The following is a 19683-nucleotide window of genomic DNA, read 5'->3' as shown; positions in this document are numbered from 1 at the left end:
CTGGCTGCATCCTGTGGCACAATGTTGAACCCCTCGCTGGAATATCCAGGGGTGGCTTTTCAGTCAGCATAAAGTGTTGCAATGGGATGGGGTGGATCCCGCTGCACACCTGACATTGTGTGCAGCCCTTTGGTTCCTTGTCTTTGTATGATATTCCTGCAGATACCTTTTCAATAAAGAGACCTTGATATTCCACCTGCATGCAAGTAGATTTTAATGAATGCTTTGCTTTGGGTTGGAATAACGACTGGTTCCACCTTCTCAAAATGGTGTGTCTTACCGGAGGTTTGCTTTGGTGCAAGAGGAGCACATACCATGCAAAGGAAAAGAGTATTATCCTGCTGTACTTGTCCTACAAGGTACAATGGCTCATGTAACTTGAAGGTATTCTTTATTGCACTTTTGAATGCCTGGAAATACAGTATCTGGAAGTACAGAATCACAGCCTTAAGGTAAGAGGTGTACGCTGTGTACAATAACTGTACACAGTACTATTAATTAGCCTTAAGTGGACGAACTTTAACGATTTGGTTGTTTCCTCAGTTGGCTCTTGTTGACCCTTAAGTTATTCCTAAGGCTTAAAATAAATCATAGGATCATAGAATTGGAGAGTTGGAAGGGATCACAAGAGTCATCTAGTCCAACCCCTCAATACAGGAATCTTTTGCCCAATGTTTTTCAAAGCAGAGAGGACATAGAGGCTCAGTAACAGGTGGTGAGTCTTCATAAATGACTTGGATGAAGGAATTGCGGGGATGCTCATCACGTTTGCAGATGACACTAAACTAGGAGGGGTAACTAATGCCGCAGAAGACAGAATCAGCATTCAAAATGATCTTAACAGATTGGAGAACAGGGCACAAGCTAACAAAATGAATTTCAATAGGGACAAATGTAAGATTCTGTAATTAGGCATGAAGAACCAGATGCATAACCATAGGATGGGGGACACCTGGCTTACAAGCAGTACATGTGAAAAGGGTCTTGGTCGACCACAAGCTTAACATGAGTCTACAGTGTGATGCAGCAGCAAAAAAAAAAAGCTAATGCTAATCTAGGCTGCATCTTGTAACTTGAAGCAATGGCTTCAAGTTACAAGAAAGGAGATTCTGACTAAACATTTGGAAAAACTTACTGACAGTAAGATGTTTGACAGTGGAACAGTCTCCCTTGGAGGTTTTTAAGCAGAAGCTGGATCTGCCATGGATGCTTTAACTGAGATTCCTGCAATGCAGGCGGTTGGACTAGATGACCCTTGGGTCCCTTCCAACTCTAAGTTTATATGAGAGCAAGGAAGAGATGTTTATTAAAGCAGAGAAGACATACAGGCTCAGTAACAGGTGATGAGTCACAGCATCTGCTACGCTCAGGCTAGCTGGCAGGAAAGGATAGGCTAGTCAAGCTAGAAGCAGTGGTCTAGGTTTATGGAGTCCAAGATCAGGGCAAGGAGTTCAGAACTGCAAGGAAGCAACAGAATTGTCCCAATGGGTTGGCACACCCACTCACCAAGCTTTCAAAGACTGGCAAGGTGTTCTTATTCGTGAGACTTGTGCCTTGCAAGACTGCTGAACATGTAGACGGTCACTGTGTCTACCAGGTCCTGGGCAACCTCCCCTAAGAGTGGACTGACTCCTCCCCTTGGATTCTGTTTCTGTGCCCCTTCCTCGGAGAGGAGAGGTGGGGGTCCCGCTTCCCCAGCCAGTGCAGCTGCATCCTGGAAGGGGGAAGCGTTCCCCTCCAGCCTATGTTCCCCAACCCCAGCCCCAATCATCACACGGTCATCCATCTATTCCCCCTCCTTGTCCATCTTAGGCCAGCCAAATCACTCCTGAGCCTGGCAACACTTTAGGACTTAAAAGTATATTCAGACCAAACCTCATAAACTATTGAAATACCATTGTAATGGGAGGGTTTTTCTTTTCTTTTCAAAATACAACCTTGCAATAAGCTCAGGGACACCTTTCATTCTAGATATTGCCAGTAATAAGCTGTACAGTTACTATTGCTTGACAGCAGCAAGCAGCCCGCTGTTTGTTATGTCTGCATCATCTACGGTCTTGTTTATGTAAAGAAACAAGTGATAAATTCTCTTTGCAACTTTTTCTCTAGGGTGGTTCTGCTTTGGCTAGATGTTTGTGTCAAACTCCAATTGAGGCAGTGTGAGCTAAAATACAGATGGAACAAAGTATTCATGGTTTTAAGTTGCCCATTATCCTGTGCTGGTTTGCTACAAACCATATGTATATACTGCTTTTAAACATTGGTTTGATCATGCATATGCTTGATTAGGGCCCCATTGTTCCTGATTAACAGTGGTAGAGATGCCTTATGAAAACCTGCATTCAGATGTATGAAGATGCCCTATAGATACCTACAAAGAGATGCAGCTCTATTCATAGCGACATCAATAGAGAGGCTTCCACAACTGACTTTCAGCAACATCCTACATGTTATTGTTGTGTTTTTGTTTTTAAAGATACCTAGGCTCAGTTGTGCAGGTTTTTCTTGGCTGAAACTTCTGTTGCACTCTAAAGACTGGAACCTACATTTAGGTCTGAGTGTTTAAATAAACCAAAAGCATAGGAGTTGTGCGCATTTTATGGTATGCTTCCTAAAGCAATTCAGCAGTATGTCAGTCTTAGAAGTCATGTGCCTAAACACACCCCTTTTTGTTTTTAGATATGGGAATACTTGGTTGGGAGAGCACTCCATTGTCTTGAAAACACACATAGCTTTCTTCTGGTTTAGTTGTAGTGTTCCTGATCTCATAGCCACAGCCTCTCCATCTCCTGTCTTTTATTTCCTTTAGACATGTTAGATCTGCATCAACGCTAACCAGTTTCATAACCAGGGTTTTCAGATCCAGTTCAAACCCTGGTTTCAAACTGGTTACATAGGAAAATCTGGTTGGCATTAGCCATGGTTGGTGATGATGCAGACATAATGCTTCACCGTGGTTAAAATAAAGGCAGTGGAGTAAGGATTCATGAGAGGGAATGGGGAGGGAACGTGTTAAACCAGCAGCATGGTCAGGAGATCAGGAATGTGATATACATTTACATTAATATATACTTAATAATTGGTTAAGTTATCAGTCTGAGAGTTGCTAGGTTTGGGAAATAGGAAGGCTGAACAAAATAAATATCTTTGATGATGAAGTGATTGTGCTATACAGGATAATCAGGACTATTGCTGATACACAGATTTCTGCTTATAACTGCTCATGTATATAATATGGTGTCTTTTTTCTCTCCACTGTCATCAAATCTTGCCTGTGTTTCTTTATTCCAGTTTTATTGTCTAATTTTTTAATAAAATTTATTTTGCTCCTTGAAAGAAGGCTTGGTGACTTAATGATTGCAGTGAAATTAATATTCGGTTCCATAAAATGCCTCAAAAGATTTTAAAACCAATTTGATCCTACCCTTATATTAAAATTGGCTATCACACCAACACACTCTAGAGCCCAGAGGTGGAAAATGTGTGGCCCTCCAGATGTTGAACTACAACTCCCATCATCCCTGAACATGGGCCATGCTGGCTGGGGCTGATGGGAGCTGGAGCCACAAGAACATCTGGAGCTCAGCAGGTTCTCTGCTGCTCTAGCACCTATTTGATACCTCAGAGTATCTGCTTTCTGTGGTATTTAGAAAGCCTTTGGGTGACTGTGCTTACATGAGTCAGGCCATGTTGCTGCCGGTTTCCATGCTATGGAAGTGCTCTCCATATAACAGAGATGGGGAAGCTGTGGCCCTCGACGTGCTGTTGGACTGAAATCCCCACCATTCCCTGACCATTGGCTATGCTAAGTGGGGCAGATGGGAACTGGGAATCCAATAATATCTAGAGGGCCAGCAGGGAGTTGTGGTGCTCTGCCCTTGAACTTCTGGCAGTGGCGTTGCGACTGCTTACCCAGTGCAGGTGGAACAGGAGAGTGGTGAGGTCTGGGCTGGTCTACTGCTGAATTGGCTCCGCTGGCATGCATATACACTGCCCAAGCCTCACCACTGCCCTGCTAAGAAGGGACACTGCTGCCAGAAGGCCAGGTTCATAGCTCCCCTCCCTGCCAGTTGCTCCTGGTGTTCCCGTTCCCTGCCTATACTACGGTATGCTGCTGCATCTCACATAGGCATCTGCTGCCACAAGCCCAAAGTGGCGAGAGACAGCAGCACGGTAGATACATGTGTCCCACTCTGTGGCATCTGACTCTGCCAGCAGACAATTCCAGGCTTGGGGTTCTTTCCTCCATGAGACCCTCCTGCGTGACCCAGAGATTCCACAGCAGAGCAGCTAAGACTGGTGGGGAGGGAGTTTGCCGCCACCCCTTCTAACTCCTGTCCATTTTCTTCCTTGGTTGAAATATTTGTTCAGTCAGCAGGATATTCAAATAAAAAAAGAAATGGTTTAATGGCTAATTAAAGCAAATATGGCAGCTGCAGTCAGAGCTGCCCCATTCTGGGTCTCTGGCTCTTACTGAGATGGAGGTGCAGGGAGCTCAGCCTAGTGTGGTGTGTCATGGCAGGAGCATTGGAATGGCTCTGTGGCCCCACACCACACCTGGTCAAGCAAAGGTGGCCTCCACCCTGACCCTGGGCTGCCGTACCAGCTGCTACTCTCCGGACCAATAAGGAGGCCCATGTGAGTGTTTGGGTGGTCCCTCCCTGGCCTTTTCTCCTAGCCAGCCATTGCCAGGTCAGAACCCTTTCCGTGGAATTGGAGCATTTTGCCAAAATATGCATCACTTAAAACTTGCTGACGTTTGCCATTTTACTTCCCATTCACCCAGCTTAGAAAAGTCCTGTTGGACCCCCCTTGCGATCCATTTTGGCACATGTATTATGTCAATTTGTCGTGAGCTCCTTGGAAGAAAGGCAGGCTTTAAATACAAAATTTAAAAAGGCTTTCCGTTCTAGGCTTGTGCAATCAGTTGTCCAACAAAGTACACTGCACAACCCCGCTATGTAGCTTCCTTCATTGCACAAAGGTAAATTGCACAGCTCTTTGGATCCTGGCCAATGATTGTCCTAAGCTTTTGAAAATTCAATTTATTGCCTGGCTAGGTTGATTGGGCTAATTCAAAAGCCATCAGGGGGATGGAGGAGAGAAAAAGGGGTCCTGGAGTTAGACAGGTCAGGGGAGATTGGAGATCCCTATCAAGTGGTGCTGACTAGACTCCCATTTCCCCCCACTATTCATGTGGAGCTGGGGTGGTACTCTGAGCACACAGCTGTGAGTGTGACAGCAATTTGCTCCCCTGCATTCTTTTGTCTTTGTTCAATCCTTGTCCTTTGGGCTAGTATAATAAAAGTGCTTTAGTAAGCAGGGTCAAATGGGATGTGCCAGTTGCAAACGTGAAATGGGACTATAGGCTGTGATTATGGGCTCTAATGTCTGATGAATCCTCCTTAATCACATGATATGAACTAATGTCACCATTTTATTATAAAACAACAATTGTGCTCAGCTACGAGAGGGAATAGAATGGATGACAGCTGCATTTTTAAACGTTTTGTTTAAGCAAGTACAGCGTGGCTGGTTTAGACAACAAGGAAAAATGAAGTTGAAATAACTGCAGATATTTTTAGTTGAAGGTTCATATTTTTAGGGCTGCTTTTTGTGCCCGTTGCTGTCGACCAAAACTCCCTTTGCAGCCTTTTGATTAGGAACTGTGGAGTTGCGAAACTGAAATTCAAGTATTAAAATGTCTTGCTGGTTCGCTTAACTTGTATGTTTGAAATGTTTTTGCATACTGTACAGTGTTGCTTTTTTAAAAAACAAAAACCTGGTGCTACACTATAGATCAGGGGTGGCCAACTCCCAAGAGACTGTGATCTGCTACTCTCAGAGTTAAAAACTGGCTGTGATCTACCCCTTTTGGGGGGGTTCAGGTCAAAATTGTTGAGCTTTTTTGGTTTTTTTGTGCTGTGTATTTTTAAGATGGCAAAGATATATGAGCTACATTTTTTGCTGTGCATTGACATGGCTTTCTTTATCCTGACCACTCTCGTTTTTGAGAGCCAATTCACCCACGTGCATTTTCATGGCTCGCCAACTGACAGGGTGAGGAACAAATGCCTTTCAATTAGCATTGAAAAGCGATTTTACAAAATTCACATTTTCTGAAACAGTATGTGAACAGAAACAGAGCTATTCTGCAAAATTCTCATCTGGATTTCGCAATGCAGTTCTCCAGACAAGTAATGTGTACAAAAAATGTGTACACAATGATTAAGTGTGCATATAAATGCATATGTTAGAGAAAATAGCAAATACATATGCATTTGGGGGGGGTTGTTTTGCAAAAATTTATACACCATGCAAAATTGCATATAGAAATGTGTACAGTGGGAGCAGTTCACAAAAAGCTGATTGCTTTTCATAAAAAAAAATAGCAAAGTGATTTAGAAATGTGGAGAACTGAACTGAAGTTTCCAAAAATGAGAAATTGAGAGAACAGAAACTGGCATATCTGCTTTTCCCTACCTGCTGATGAGCTAAAAGTGAGGCTTTGCATGTTAGCTGGCATGATAAGTCATAAATTATGAGGCAACAAATGTCGCATATGAACTGGCTCTCTCTCTCTGGTGGTGCATTTAGCCTCACTAGAAGGTAAACCTGCTAATCACATAAATAAATGGTAATTGTGTTCACAGACTAAGGCTGGAGGTGACCCCCCACTAGAAGGGGGGGTGGGAATAGCTAGTTCAGTTCTATTGTTCTGCCCACCTGTGCTGTGCTTTAAATCCCCTATCCTATCCCTAATTTATAGGGAATCGGCAGGGCAAAAACTAGGTTGTTTCACCATAATGTCTAGTTGTGTTAGGGATTGCCAACCTCTTTGGGCAATGGGAGGTTCTGGCAGGCACCCCTGGGCTATGCCCTAGAAAACATGACCTTGCATAAATTTACAAAATAATCACGACTAATATTATTTGATGCCTGCTTGCTTTTGTAAACTTTTGATTTATTTTTTGGAAACAAAACAGCACACAGGTAGAAGAAAACCAGTAGTTATCATGGCTTGGTCAAGACATAGCCCTAAACTATCCTGGCTTGGATAAGGCAAGAACAAATCCTAGTTTGCTGATTTGGATACAATGACCAGCTATAGTCTGCGGAAAATGAAGCAGTAACTAAACTTCTCTGAAAGACCCGGGGAAGGAGGAAGAGCATACATGTTGAAAGTTGCTTCCATTCTCCCTCTTGTAGGTTTTCCCATTCCTGCAAATTAATTATACTGCCAAAATGCCCAAGAAAGTCAATTAAAATAGCAGGGTTTCATTTTCTGTCTCGGACAGCTCTACAATTCTGGCTCTATTATTCTGCCTGGTTAAGGTGGATTGTTTCAAGGCATCATCACTGATGTAATTCCAGGGGTGGCCAGGAGTTGTAGTCCAGCAACATCTGGAGAGGGACGCGGGTGGCACTGTAGGTTAAACCACAGAGCCTAGGGCTTGCCGATCAGAAGGTCGGCGGTTTGAATCCCTGTGACGGGGTGAGCTCCCGTTGCTCGGTCCCTGCTCCTGCCAACCTAGCAGTTTGAAAGCACATAAAACTGCAAGTAGATAAATAGGTACCGCTCCAGCAGGAAGGTAAACAGCGTTTCCGTGCGCTGCTCTGGTTTGCCAGAAGCGGCTTTGTCATACTGGCCACATGACCCGGAAGCTGTACGCCGGCTCCCTCGGCCAGTAAAGCGAGATGAGCGCCACAACCCCAGAGTCGGTCACAACTGAACCTAATGGTCAGGGGTCCCTTTACCTTTACTAACATCTGGAGAACATCAGGCTGAAGAAGGCTACACTAAGTTTTTCATTCCAGCAGCTGGCCGAGAGAGAGGGAAGTGGTGCATTTGATTCAGTGGATCCCTTCTATTATTCTATTATTCAGAAAGTATGAGGTGCTTTCTACCTCCATTTTGTCCTAAGGAAAAGCTTAACCTGTTATATGTTGTGCATTGCAGGCTGCTGTTAAGGAGGAAACAGCAGGGCTGGGGAGGAACCATAGCTCAGCGGTAGAGCACCTGCCTTGCATGGAGAAAGGCTCAGGTTCAATCCCCATCATGTCCAGCCAGGTAGGACCGGCAATTCCCACTGCCTAAAGAGCCCTGAAGAGCTGTTGCCAGTCAGTATATCGGGGCCGGCCCACCCATGAGGCAAGGTGAGTTGACCATCTCAGGTGGCACAATCCAAAGGAGTAGCAGATCTAGCTTCCAAGGAATGCATCACCAACTGTGGTGCACTCCTTGGAAGCCAGATCCTCCATCTCCTTAGCAGGCCCCTCCCTCCAGTATCGCCTCTATAGCAGCCTCTTGGCAAATAGGAAGCGCTGCTGGTTCCCTCGTGGTGTAAAGTACGTTTCCAAGCACAATTCAAAGTGTTGGTGCTGACCTTTAAAGCCCTAAACAGCCTCGGTCCTGTATACCTGAAGGAGCGTCTCCACCCCTATCGTTCAGCCCGGACGCTGAGGTCCAGCGCCGAGGGCCTTCTGGTGGTTCCCTCACTGCGAGAAGTGAAGCTGCAGGGAACCAGGCAGAGGGCCTTCTTGGTAGTGGCGCCCATCCTGTGGAACACCCTCCCTTCAGATGTGAAGGAAATAAGCAGCTATCCTATCTTTAAAAGATATCTGAAGGCAGCCCTGTTCAGGGAAGTTCTTAATATTTAATGCTGTACTGTTTTTAACACTTGATTGGGAGCCGCCCAGAGTGGCTGGGGAAACTCAGCCAGATGGGCGGGGTACAAATAATGAATTATTATTATTATTATTATTATTATTATTATTATTATTATTACCACCCACCCTTGTTTCTGATGTAGATCTTCACCCACACCTTCTTTGTTGGGGGCGGGGCATGAGGATTTTGTGGCTCCCCTCAGGTGCCAAAATGTCTTGGGCAGTATAGACAGAAGTGAGCTGGATGAGCTAGATGAAACAATGGTGTGCCAGGCAGATTTCTCTGTTGCTAAAAAGCTGGCAACCTTATTCAAAATCCCTCTTATATATTGATTTTTAAAAAATTATTACATCCCTGTTAACGACAACCATGCTATATATAGGAAAGCAGACATGGAAAACTTGTTGTAAAAATATTTCATCATCTGTGCAGAGTTAGGGCCCAGTTAGATGTGCAACCAAAGACCCATCTGCCTCCATTCACGTATAAAGCAGGGTATATGGTTTTTAATTGGGAAAAAAAGGCTGGAGAGGAGCTAAACTAAGGTGGGAAACATATTTCAGCCAAATGGCTGCCTGTGCTTGTGGGAAGGCCAGAGGGGACTGTGACTGGAGCAGTGGATGGGACTCTTATCTTTGCACATTAGGCTAAATCTCAACCACACAAAAGTCACACACGTCCTCTATTTTTCATTCAGGCAAGCAGGAGGCTTTTGCACAGTCCGAAGAAACATTACTAGCAGGACAAGAGTACTGAGGGAGGATGTGAAGTCTAATCAATGCTAGGTGTGACCAGGGGAGAGTCCTGAGGGCTGGGGGGCCATTTGTAGCCCCTGGAGCTGAGGTTCCCCATCCTTGAGCTAAACCTCACCTGCACCTCTGTCCTTACTCCCACCAGTTTCATTGGTTTCTTTTCCTCCAAGCCTGACTTAGTTGGGGTAGCAGACCTAAGGCTAGTATCTGAAGCAAAGGTGCTGTTAGGTTGTCGGTGAACATATCAGACGACACAGCAATTCTTCAAACAGCTCTTGTTTATTCACAGGCCAGAACAGAACCGAACTGAAGGGTTCAGCCAGCCTGCTTATATAGAGCTCCACTACAACGCAACTGTAACAACTTTCTGTAACTATCCAATCACTGAACGTCACTTTCAATCCCTTATTTGCATATGTGGACCTGAGTGAAAACTATCTACAGTATCCCCCTGCTGGCCCAGGGTGAGAACTTCAGTACATAACAGGTCCAATGGGAGATAAGGTAGGGGCTGGTCCAGGGCTCCTCACCTGTGCAACCTTGTTGATTTAATTTTAGTCACCCACCTCTGCTGGCCTACTTTACACAGGACAATCCTCTGTTTGAAGGAGTCCTCTCTTTGAAGGGCTGTCTGGTCCAAGTCTAGTTTAAAGAGCAAGTTCTGTTAAATAAGGGAGACCTGTAGGCACCTCGAAGTTGCCCATCAACAATTGGTGCCTGAACAGCAGACTGCATGTGCACACAGCACACCTTCTCCATTAGGGTGAGCGGTACTAAGTGATAGTATTTCCCACCCCCCTAAATTTGCATCTACGCGCACAAATTAGCATATGCGCTTTTTATGCAAATGTGTCTCCTCTTCTGTCTTCTTCTTCAGCATTGTGCACAAAGAACCAATGCAGCCCTTTGATTTGTAGCATTTCTTGGACTGCTTTAAATGATGCTTGACTTTTTACGAACTGTCTGAGATACGATGTGCACTCTGCACATCAAACAATGTTTTTATTGTTTTCTCATTGAAGGCCAGATTTAGAGAGAGAGAGAGAGAGAGGGAGAGAGAGGGAGAGAGAGAATGAGAATATATATGTGCCCGTGCACACCCAAATATTGTTTGGCACTGAAGTTGTTTCAGTTAGTGTTAAATGACTTAAGCTGTGTCTTTTTGGCCTTATGCATACTGGAGAAAGGAGGATGCCTTAAAGGACTTTGCATTCATTGTTTTTTGCACAGGACAAAACATTGAGCTCTGTAAGAAGCATCGTGCTTCGGCCCAAACAGGGCCTGTACCGTGGCAAAATGAGTGTCAGCTGTGAGGCACGTCGTAGGGCTACATTTTGAAGAAAAGATAATGCAAGGAAATTTTAACCTCTCTTTCTTAGTAGTGTGTGTTTGTGTGTCAGTGCAGGTGGAAAAGTGAAGTAGCTTGTATAAAGAAGAAGAAGAAGGAAATGAAAAAATGTGTTTCCTGTACTTATAACCAGGAATAATCCATGTTGCATTCATAATAAAAGCAATAATTATTAGTGTTTGTGTAGACCAACATGCACGGCATTGTGCATAAGAACACAAGCAGAGCAGTGCTGGATCAGGCTGATGGTCCATCTAATCCAGTATCTTGTTCTCTCAGTGGCCAACCAGTTGCCTGTGGGAAACTTGCAAACAACATTCTGAAGCACTACTGCCTCTGACTATGACATTATGGCTGGTAGCAATTGATAGCCTTATCCTCTGTATATTTTTCCAGTCCTCTCTTGAAGCCATCTAATTTGGTTATTTCTGTATTTGTAATTGCATATAAAATTCAAAAGCATTAGTTTTGAACCACAGACTAAGGAAGTGAAGGCAGAAAGTTCTCAGGAGTCTAGAAATGAAGATAATTCCTTTCTGCCAGGAGGAGGCAGGCATAATATTAATTCCTTTTTCAGGGTAATGTGTTCATTTAATGTTGCATGAACTGAGAAGAATGTAGCATAATTCTTTTAAGCTGCCGTGGTTCTGACATCTCCCAGCCTGTGAAAATATCTAGCTAACACAAATATTTTCAGTTGAGTTGGCCTGTCATTTCCCACAACTTTTCGCAGCTATGACTTTTCCCCAGTTGAGCTCCGGTTGCTGACGTCTGCGGTTTGTGCAAAATACAGTCCGCTATCACAACACATACACCCTACAGGTCTCTGGCAATTCAAACACATTCGCCTTTAGTCTTTGCTCAAAGCAGCAAAACGTTATTTCTGCTTTTAATTCTATTTGAACATTTCACACTACAAAGCATGGACTCATAATTCCTGTGTGTGCTGTTTTTTTCTTATTTTGCTTGGGGTGGCGTTTCTCATGGGCATCTTGAAAATGGGTTTATTTCAGGACGTTTTCATCACTTCTAAAAAGAAGAACTGAATCTACAAAATTGTGCAGCTTTTAAAACAACAACCACGTCCCACGTAATTTGTGACTCTTAATATGTGATGCTGTCTAACACAAGGAATGGCTTTTTGTTTGTTTGAAAGGACACAAGTTAATGGATGCAAGTTAAGACTCATTTTCCTGGGATTTAGCTGTGGGTGAAGTGGGAAATCCAGGCTGTACTGAAGCTGAAAATTAATTCTCCCCTGCCTGCTCTTGTTTTGTTCTGCAGGGTAAGACATTTCCAACACTGCTGTTCCTTTAAAAGATTTGTCTTTGCAAACCTGTCTTGCTCAAAGCTTTGGACTGGACAAAGTTGAGGACAAAGTCTGCTCATCTCTGGCTGCAGTGGCGTGAACAATTCCTTGAATGTGAATTGTTTCTGAATACTGGTTGTATGAAAGGAAGCCAGTGTCTTGGCCATGGGCGTAGCTAGGATTTATGTTGGCGTGTGCAGGTCACCCACCTGCCACCATCTTCTGCCTGGCTCTGTCTAGCAGATTCGGAATGAAATGTCTCCCCAACAGTTGTCTTCAATTACTTTCTTTTGACCCCACGTGCTCAGAAAAATCTGTCAAAATCTTCAGTCATTTGAAAACTAGGAAGCTAAATAAAAAAATAACACCAGGGACTACCTTTCATGCGGTTACCGAGTATATTTTGCAAAATTTCGAATAACGTGCCTTTTCCCATCTTATTTTAAAAATCTAAACTAAACCAAGTTTTCTTGGATTTGCTGAAAACCTTTTCAACACTTCCTTCTCAATTTCCTCCCTTTCCCTCAATGTATTTTTTTCTGTGCACAACTCGGTTAGCACGGCCCATGCTTCCCTGTCACTGTCAACCTTAGGCAGGTCTTCACTCTCCGCACAGTACTGAATGACTGCTCTACTGGTGCATGGCTGAGCAAGAGAGATGTAGCAGAGCCATTTTTGTGGTGGGTTAAAGATTTTTATTTATTTACTTGATTTATTTACTTTATTTACTTGATTTAAGGGGGGGAGCCCATGGTCTTAGCACAGAGTCTTTGGCCTGCGCAAGGGGACTGCATGCCCCAAAAAATATTCTGGAGGGTTGAGGAGGAAACCCATAATAGATTGAGGTCGGGGAGGCAAGGGACAAAAATTCCCATTGTGCAGATCGAAATCCTTTTGCTAACAGGACAGCTTGGTTGGATAGAACCCTACATATTGTTTGGCAGTAGTTTTTGTACAGGGTGCGAGACCTGAGTGGCTCCCTACCATTCACATGCCATTAGGAGTGCCATTGGGATTCCTTCCAGGCAGTGGCATTGTATGCAGTCCTTTCCTGGTGTGTGCAAGAATGCAGCTATCCTAGACCACCACATGGCAGCTGAGAGGAATGGGGATTTTGCCTTGCCACTAAGAACCATGTTATGAACGTGTAGGCTCAGAGGACCCCATGTACATCAAGGAAGGGGGAACTTGTGGCCTGCCAGTGTTGGTGGACTTAACTTCCATCAGCACCACGCAGCCTGGCCAATAGTCAGGAATATAGGAGTTGCGAGTCCAATAGTATTTGGAGGGTCGCACGATCCCCATTCCTGATATTTATTTATTTTGTGTACCGCCTGTCAGGCTCCAGGGAATCTGCTCCGGCTGGCTGCCAGTAAAGGAATGACAAGAAGCTCTTACCAAGGTCTTTTATTCAATATTCACAGAGAGAGATGTAGAAATGCCATCTCTCTTGGATAACGGTGTTGCTCCGAGTAAAGCTCCACCCCCTCCGTCTCTCCTATTATACGTCATCCCTACATTGGCTGATCTGTGCTTCCTGCCTCTGAGCTTTCTGCTCTCCTACTTTAAATGCCCGCCGGGTCCTGGAATGCTTTCTAAAGACACTGAGTCTGTCAGCTGTCCCTTCCCTGGTGCTGCTTCTTCTTCCTGCTCCTCTCCCAATATTTTCCAGCTTCTTCCCTCTGTGGCCTTCTGCAAACCACTGTTGTAAATCTATACTGTCTTCTCTTTTGCAGTAGGAGGAGGGCAGTCTCCACCATTCCAACCTCAGTCTAGTCCCTGACAGCAGGTAGCAGCAGCGCTGCATCCCAGTTCCCCACTACCAGGTCTTTTGCAAATCTGACCAGGGACTGGGTGCTGCACATAAATCCCTTCTTCTCCGGGATCCGTTTCAAGTCATGTGGTGACTCCTCTTCAAAGTCTCCTCCTCTTACCATGTCTTCGTCGACTTCTGCATCTTAAGCCATTGGTTTCCAAAAGGGTCTGATTCCAAAGATGTGTGCCTAGCTAAACTCACTGGCCCTTTCGCAGGGTGGTTGCGCATCCACTTTTTACGGAGTGCAGTCCTCTATTTGAAGGGCTGCCTCGTCCAAGTCTGGTTTGAAGATAATAATCGGAAGAAGGGAGGGAGCAGAGGACTCCAAGTTGCTCAGTAGCTATCGAGAATATAAGGAGACCTTGCAGGCATGTGAAGGCTCTCCCAGACTACAGTGGCACCTCGGGTTAAGAACTTAATTTGTTCCGGAGGTCCATTCTTAACTTGAAACTGTTCTTAACCTGAAGCACCACTTTAGCTAATGGGGCCTCCCGCTGCCGCTGCACCGCTGCTGTATGATTTTTGTTCTCATCCTGAAGCAAAGTTCTTAACCTGAGGTACTATTTCTGGGTTAGCGGGGTCTGTAACCTGAAGCGTCAGTAACCGAGGTACCACTGTATTGCTATTTTCAGGTGGGATTCAATCACATGCCAGCAAGCTCAGCTTGCACAATTATACGTAGAAGTTAGGAGACACAGCTGCTATGGAAAACAGTGTGCTTGTCTGCCCTTCTTTATTATGTGTAAGTGGTTGCCCTACGTTCTGACATAATTTTTGCACTCTGGGGGTTCATTGGGGAGGCAATTGCGGCTTAGTTCTTTTCCATGCCTGTATCATGGAAAGCGAGGGAAGGAAATTCTTTGTGGGTTCCTCTCACACGTTCTGACTTCTGGTTTATGGTGTGGGAATTAATGATACTACAACAGCTCTCACACAATAACCTCAGAGTAGGCCCTTTTATTGTCTTTCTGCACTGGAAGCAACAACAGTAAGTTACTTTCTAGAGTTGGAGGTAAGTGTTCTCTCTATGTCAGACAAATGCAACCTGAGAGGAGTAGTTGGTCACAGCCATACAGCACATGACTTCCCGTGGAATCCTGGGAGCTGTAGTTTAAGGGTGCTGGGAGCTGTGGCCCTGTGAAGGATAAACTATGGCTCCCGAGATTTTCTGAGGGAAGCTATATGTTTTAAATGTGCTTTAAATGTATGCTGTAGAGGTGACCATGATGTAAAGCTCTAAGGAAATTGTTTGTGCTACTTGAAGAAGAAGAAGAAACAGCAGCTGCAGCGACCAATGGGATGGGTGTGTGGAAATGTCATTTATAAGAGACAGCGTTATGGTACAAAAGTTTATTTAGTAACAGTTTTGTAAACATTTGAGGTAAATGAACATGGACACCAACTGGTTCTCACATAATTAATCCACAAGGCACTTCTTCAAAGACAGCACTTGGAACAGTTTGATGCTTTTGGCGTGATTACAAGTCCCTGACTGCCCAGAAAATTCTTTCCTTCCTTGTTGGGAGGTTCGGTGATGTCGAAGGACACGTGTACTTTGAGCGACATAAATGAGTAAACCTTCTGATGCAATCCGATTCTCCAGTGGAAATACATTGTGTTAAGAGGGAATATATCTTCTGCTTCAAAATTGCACACACTTATTTCAAATGCAGTAAGCCCGCAATTTACACAGGGGTTACATTCTGGAGGTTGCACCTAAAGCCAGAATCACATATAATCAAAACTCATTGGAGTCAACGATGACTGGGATTACTAAAAGTCTTTCCCCGCCCTGGACACCAGCCCCCTTTTATTTTTTACTTTTTTCCCCCAGTGCATAAAGCTGAATGTGTTAACCATGCGTAAGTTGTGGGCTTACTGTATACCAACAGTTGTGAAATGCCAGAAATCAAAGAGTATCATAACTAAACATTTTTTTAAGAAATCCAAACCTGCATAGCCGTGTCTGTCTCATGGGAATAATTTATACTTATGCAAAAGGTTTTACAAGAAATATCTCTGTAAGCAAATAAAACTGGCATGTTGTTCGTAGCAAGGAAACAAAATCTTCCACATGGGAACAATGCAGAGATTCTAAAACAAAAACAAGGAGGGGGCTGTTGCTTCAAATGATGGTGGCAACTTGTCCCGTAACAGCTGGACCCTGAACATACATATACGTTCCATTAATTGCAAATAAACTTTCACATATGTGCTTCAACGCTTATCACGAAATTCCCACACAGGGGACTTGTGGGAAGGCACATGTAAATCACAACTTGAGATGCATGCATCCTAACTATTAACATAGCATTATTGGTGCTTTAGAGAGGTGCACAGGCAAAAGAAAGACAGCCCCTGCTTCCAAGGAGCTTACAATCTAAAATAATGGGGAAGCGGAGGTGGGGGCTGGGAAGCAGACGAGAAGGGAGAGACAAAGGTGGGAATTATGTTATGCTCTACATGGGATATTCCCATTATGGTCTGCTTGTGGAATTAACACCAATTCCTTCAGGAAAATTCAATGTCTGGATTTCGTCCTGTTAGGCTGTGATCCTGAGCACATAACAGCTACACATGTCCATTCAAAGGCAACATTCAGACACAACAAAGGATGCCTTTTCTCTATAACCAGGCCTTTGCCCTTTAACTATCTGTGGCCTTTTAGAAGTGGGTGGGGTGTTTTTAATGCATTTCTACCCTCCCCCCCAGGTTTTAATGTATCTATGGTGAGGGATGCTTGTTTGTTTGTAAGTCATGTTGGGTTGCCTTGTGCAAGATAAAGCAACCCACACACTTAATAAAATAACAAATGGATAACGATCTACATGTCACAGAGGTGGATCTGAGTTCTAAATAACAGATAGCCCTGAATAACTGTAGTATGACATGAAGGGGCAGAGGCAACTTCAAGGGGAGAAGTAGCAGGAGGGATGGGGTGGGGGAGTGCTGAACATTCCTCTACATGTCCCCCCCCCCATCTCCTCCATTCAATTATTCCCAACCAGGCTTATCTCTTGTCTTGGAACCTAGCTGGGGGTGGGGGAGAGGCTGGACTGGTGGACTTACTTGGGAGTGTCTGCTTGGCATGCAGACTCAACCCCTGATATCTCCAGGTACGACAGGGAATGTCCCCTTTCTGAAAACCTGGACGCTGCTGCCAGTCAGTGTAGACAATACTGATCTAGATGGACTCGGCATAAGGAAGCTTCCTATGCTGCCATCTTTCCTGACTTGAATCTGCCCCCATCTTGCTACTTTACCTACGTTGGGTGCAACCAATCTTCTAAAACACAGCTCTGCTTCTGTCGTGAATAGTTTGACCTAAGAACTGCTTCACGTGGGATTCCCATTATTGCTCAAATTGTAGGCAGCTTACAATGACAATTGGTGGTGGCTCTGGTAGGGCTGTGCATCCCCATTTACAGCAAATGACACATACAGATGGTTCAGTAGGGCTCAGATGAACACCATAATATGGATAGAGTTGTCTATCCAGCTACACATTCCCATGAACAACACACTGAAAAGAATTTCCTTGCACAAATCTCTCGCTGCTTAGGGCAATGAAGTTTCTCTAAGACAGTTACCATCCCCAACACCTCTGTATGTGGGAAAACATATGTAATGATGTACATGTTTGGAAAAAAACACTCTTTATGAATACACATGACTGGAGGGGCAGCTTCCTGCTGTGAAACAAACACATGTGAGATACAGTTTTTGTACATGACTCTTCTGTTTAGGGTGGGAAAACCCACTGTGTGAAGGGGCAATAATTTAATGTAAACTTCAGGAAACCGAATGATGAACAGAGCACACATTTCACAAGGAAGAGAATCCAGAGTACCTAAAAAATACGTATATTTAAATACCCACCAGGATTTAAAAGTCAATAACATAATCAGCACACTAATAAGCAAAAAGAGATCAAACTGAAAAAGGTCCTAAAATACTGTTTCTATATCTATCTATCATCTATCTGTTACTGACCAGTTTTTTTTGGCTAATATGCTCCAAATCTCCCTTTCCTCTTTATAGTTTTACCAAAACATGTTACAAGATATTTCAGTGACCTGAATTAACTTGTGTCTTACAAGATGTTAAAATGGGCTGCATCTTTTTTCCCTTCCATGTGTAGCTTCATTAACTTTGTGGGTAGCCTGGTGCTGATGCAAGGACTCCCTTGGCTTCTGATCAAAGCGGGCACAACATTTTTTGTCTCTCCACTACAAAATTGGGTAGGGGGAGGGCTGTGTGCTGATTAAAGGCTCCCTTGGAGGGGAGATATTCCCACTGTTGTCCATAGTAATTCTTAAGCACCCTGCTGCTGTTGGTGAACTAAAACAAACAAACCCAAACCCTTCTACATATTATTATATTGCTTTCCCCATGCTAGATCACCTGGGAGAAATGTCCCAATGGGGAAATCCCACCAATACATGGAGTACCAATGATGTTTATTAGCATAACTCGCAAGGGCGAGTAGGGAGCAGGGGATTTCCTATATTTCTTTGACAGGAAGGGGAGCAGGGTGTGAGAAATTTGGCAGTGGCAAAGACACGAGTCGGCCGACATTGCATATACTTCCAGTAATAGGATATTTTTAAGTCTTACAGCTTCACTCTATGCCTGAGTATGTTGGTTTGCATCCAGTGGAAATTACCTGCAGAAAGGTCTACAAAGCTCGGTAGCGGAATAACACAATTTTTAGACCAGGGCTAGGGAAGCTGTGGCTCTGCAGATGTTGTTTGACTCCAACAACCACCATTCCCGGTTACTGGCCCTATTGGCTGGGGGAGTCCAAAAACATCTGGAGCGACAGAGGTTTCCCAAGCCCTGTTCCAGCAATTATATATAAAATAATTTAAGTTCCATTGAAGTAGATACAGTTTAAGGAAAGCAAAATCTGTGCAGGATTGTGGCCTGTGCCTCCGGTATGCTGCTTATGAATGCTGTACTTGTCAGTGGGATTTAAAAAGCTAGAGAGAGACAGTTTCAAAACAACATATGAGCATATGAATGTTACTTTTTCATTTGATTAATTGGAACACTCAGCTTCTTAAAAGTCACATGTGAAAACACCCTTATATACATACTACTTTGAGAAACCTCTTCCAATATTGAGCCCCTCCCCCCAAAAGCTACAAGAGTTAATTGTCACCATACTCTCTGTTTTGTTTTAATGACCAAAAAAAAAAACAACCAACAAGGTAAATGAACATATTTACAACAGGATATGTTGTTTTTCCCAGCAGATGTTTCTTGAACTAATTGCTTTCTAAGTTGGTTGAAATTAATTGAGGTGTTTTCTTGGTATTCATGAACTGAACCCTTGCTCCTATTCTGCTTTTGGTTCTTACTTGTGCTAATACTCTATGGCCTATGTAGATGTTATCTCAGTAAAAAGTAAGAAATATTGGTATCTGATGCCAAAGCATTTCTCTATATCCTTCCAAGAGAGATGGAAATTATTTTAGTGAATTTAGAACAAGGCCTAGTTTGCAGTCCTACAACACTCCCCTGGGAGAAAGTCATATTGAACTCAGTGGGTCTTACTTTTGAGTTGGAATGCATAGGACATAGTATATTAAAAAGCTTGGCATACAAAGCAATCTTTTAAGTAAGGCTTGGCCCATGTGGCCAAAGCAATAAATAAACAATGCTATAATAAGTTTTCTTGATTATTATTATTATTATTATTATTATTATTATTATTATTATTTTGCAGATACCTTTAACATTGCTTGGAATGTGGGCAGCACAGGGAATTATCAGGGAGCCTAG

The sequence above is a fragment of the Podarcis filfolensis genome, assembly GCF_964270895.1.
Source record: "Podarcis filfolensis genome assembly, chromosome: 4".
Lineage (NCBI taxonomy): Eukaryota > Metazoa > Chordata > Lepidosauria > Squamata > Lacertidae > Podarcis > Podarcis filfolensis.
Note: the sequence above shows the minus strand (reverse complement) of the source record.